This window comes from Momordica charantia, assembly GCF_013281855.1.
Source record: "Momordica charantia cultivar OHB3-1 chromosome 7 unlocalized genomic scaffold, Mcharantia_2.0 BLBB01000007.1, whole genome shotgun sequence".
Taxonomy (NCBI): Eukaryota; Viridiplantae; Streptophyta; class Magnoliopsida; order Cucurbitales; family Cucurbitaceae; genus Momordica; species Momordica charantia.
Genome location: NW_028275165.1, coordinates 6,699,667 through 6,703,624, shown reverse-complemented (window position 1 = coordinate 6,703,624; position 3,958 = coordinate 6,699,667).

The following is a 3,958-nucleotide window of genomic DNA, read 5'->3' as shown; positions in this document are numbered from 1 at the left end:
TTGATCCAGGTCGTTCGTGTGGAGACATGCGAGTGGGGGTATCCTATACAATGAGTTTGTACAAGCTATAACATCGTTAGCTAATAGATTAATATTTCAATAAGATGACCGGGTAACTCAATCTCAATCCTGAGTGAGTTATGGACTCCTGCCTGTTAGGGCTCGTCTTTTGATTTGTATGGATGAGAGTAGCTCGAGTCGCCGACTCACTATGCCTACCATTTTGGGGACGAGACCGAGTGGGGAGCTGGGAACATAACTACACAAGATGGAATTCACTCATTCTCGACTTCAGGGTAAGTAGATGAGTGTTTCTTGAGTGATGACTCCGAGACTTGAACAAGGGGCCCACCCTCTCACTGGCCTGAGAGGGACTTCCGGTTATTGGTTGGACCATAACCGGGTTGTTCATTAGAGGATCAGCGGTACTTAAGGTACAAGATGTAACATACTAGTCGAAATCCATAGACACAAAATATTCTATAGTGAGAAGAGTGCAACTTTGAGTCTTTAGTGGAGTGATAGACAGTTAACGAATGTTGATTAATATGGTTAATGAGTTTAATCAATTAATCTCGTATCGTTGGAGCTTCCGACTTGTAGGTCCATTAGGTCCCCTTGCTAGTTCGTAAAGGATAGTAAAGAACATTTAATCTTGAAAACAATTTGAATTGTTCAAATTTGTTAACGGGAATTAAAGTTAATTGTATGAGATGTAGTTAACATAATGTATGTTGATACATTATAATATAAGGTTAATTTTTTAATTGGATTCAAAATTATGAGAGAAATGTAAATTCCAATATGGTTAATTAATTTAAGTTTAATTTGATTAAATATGATTTAATTAAATTAATGGGATATGTTGATTAATTTAATTAAATTAATGACTTATGTTAATTTGGTTAAGTTAAATTTGATTTAATTGAATTAAATTAATAATTTTTTTTGTAATTAATTAAATATGATTTAATTAATTATTAATTTAATTAAAATAGTTTTAATTAGATTAAAATAAAAAGAAAAACAAAAAAATGGAAAATGAAAATGGGAGGAAAAACCTCCCACTTTCCACTATTAATGGTTAGAGGTGGGGAAGTTGTGACTTCTCCACCACTCTTCCTCCCTTATAAAGGGGAGTCTCTCCCCTTCTGTTTTGGTCCCCGGTTCCCGAGAAAATCTCTCTCGCTCTCTCGATTTCCCTTCCAATTATAAGACGGTTCCTACAAACCGAGTTCTTTATGTCCAGAGGATAGCGAGAAAGACTTTGTGGTGACGTTGATATCTACATTGAAGAGGTGTCTTCAAAGGTATGTATCACTAGCTTCTTGTTATTCATGCTTATGTGTCTTTTCTTTGTGCAATTCTAAAATAAGATTGAAGCACACACGTTCGCATGCTTTCGCTGCGGGATCAGATCCCTTCAATTGGTATCAAAGCCAGGTTCTGCTTTCGATCTTGTTTTGAATAACAAGGAAAAGAATGGTGGGTGTTTCTATACATTTGATGTATGTGGTTTGCAAATATATGTTTTCGGTTTTTGGCATTAGATTTACAGTTTTTCCTTTGATTTGATCAACGTAAAAGCCCGTTGTTGGGCGTTTAATCCTGTAAATCGAGTTTGTAAGTTCTTGTCATTTGTGGCAAGGAGTTGCTGTGAAGAGTACCAGAGAAGTGAAGAAAAACCAATTAAACCGGGTGGACAGCGCCTCGACGCTTGGGGTGGCGCCTAGGCGCTGGGCAGTGCCGCCTAGCCACCACCGCCTAGGTGCCGAACAACGGCGCCTAGGTGCTGCCAAAGCTACAGAAACCCGAGAGCTCGGGCTTGCAGTAGTGGGGGCAGTGCCGCAGCGGTGGGTCCGGGCACCTAGGCACCAGGTTTTATAAAAAAAAAATTATTATTTTTTGTTTTTTTTGTTTTACTTCTAATAGAAAGCCAAAAACCGGTCTATTTTGCTACTTAACAATTATGCATTTTGAATATATACTTAATTAGTTGTATATGTTGCATAAAGTATGTCATATAGTTTAAAATCCCACCCTAGTTAAGCATGTTCATGCATCATATGCATATAATAGTTATAATGTATGATAACATGATTTATTTTCATGATTAATTAATATAAATGTTGTATTAATTAGATGAAAATAAAGTTGTATTGAACATGACATTACTTTAGTAAATATAAATGCTATATTTATGTATGTCATTGATGTATTATTATAGTTTCAATTTCTTTAAATTTATAAGTGCTATAAGTTTGGTGAAAAGAAATTAAAGTCTATAATCAAGATTTGCATGCAAACCCTATGTTTTCAATAATAAATTTTAAAGGGGTTTGGAATTGATTATATCTTAGGTCGTATACTTTTTATTTCGGTTTTAAATAGGTTTAAAATGTCGAAATAAAAGGTTAACATGAAATATTGCCTATAAGGGAACCCTGTCTAAGGAAAGTTCTGTCTAGGTTGAGGTACTTAAGCTGACCGTAAGGGAACACCTCTACCTGGGAACCGACCTGAGGGTTGAATTAGTCAATATTTTACATCATGCAGTAATGTGGTTAGTTTGTTAAAGTGTTTAATGAACTAAAACGTTAAGTGTTAAACAAATCCAATATAAAAGTTATATTGGGCAAACTAATAAACTTAGATAATTTCATTTAGCCGGATTTTACCTAAGTAATAACCCTAGTTGTAAAATACTAAGTGAGAGGATTAGGTGTATATATAAAATATACCAAGTATATGAGATATATATGGTATATATGTACATTCTTTCACTCATGTTCTCCGTATAAGTTCACACCGTGAGTTCTATGCTCGGCCTCGTGTTGCCCTAGCGTGGCCTCCCTACGGAAGGTGTTTGCATGGTTCAATACCAAGGTGAATGGAGAAAGTATTTATAGTAAGTGGGAGAAGGACGTGTGACAACACATCCTATGGTCTCTTCCATTGGTTTGCAACTTAAGGTTTCATACACGCCATGCGTGTCGTCCTGGAGCAACCACCCCTATGGAGGGTCTGTTGTACGGAATCAAAATCGGGGCGAACTCCAAAAATGGATAAGGTCTCTTAGGTTTTGCACCATAATTTGTCCTTCCCTATGACAGGGTTATTGGGGCGGACCTCTGGGGTGTGAAAATGGTGGATCACACTTACGAGAAGTTATTAAGTTTGTTAGTAACTCCTTAACCAAACAAACGGTGACTAACTGTTATTAGGAATAAGAGTTATTCTGGTGTAATATTTAGTTGAGAATGTCTCAATTCAGTGAAGGAGTAGTTGACTGCCCCACGGTAGTTGTTGCTCTAAATCACTGAAGCATCATCACAAAAATAATCCTGATTGATAGGGTGCATTATTAATATTTTGCTAAAATTGATTGGGTTTTAATGGGTAGTGCAAGTGTCTTATATAGATTTGTTTATATTTCAGCATGTCTAAATCTATTGCCCTGCTTGCCGTTGAAAAACTCAACGGTGAAAATTACACACAATGGAAAACGAACCTTAACATGATACTCGTGGTAGATGATCTTAGGTTCGTCTTAACTGAGGAGTGTCCTCAGGCTCCCACGCCTAATGCATCCTGAGCTAGTAGGGATGCCTATGACAGATGAATCAAGGCCAATGACAAGGCCAAGTCTACATCTTGGCAAGCATATCTGATGTGCTGGCCAAGAAGCATGAGAGTATAGTCACCACAAGGGAGATCATGGACTCGTTGCAGGACATGTTTGGACAGCCATCCATTCAAGCCCGACACAATGCCCTCAAGTTCATTTACAATTCCCGCACGAAGGAGGGAACATCAGTGCGAGAACATGTTCTCAATTTGATGGTCCACTTTAATGTGGTCGAAGTGAACGGTGCTATCATGGACGAGGGAAGCCAGGTCAGCTTTATCTTTAAATCTCTTCCGAAGAGTTTCTTACAGTTCCGCAGCAATGCTGTGA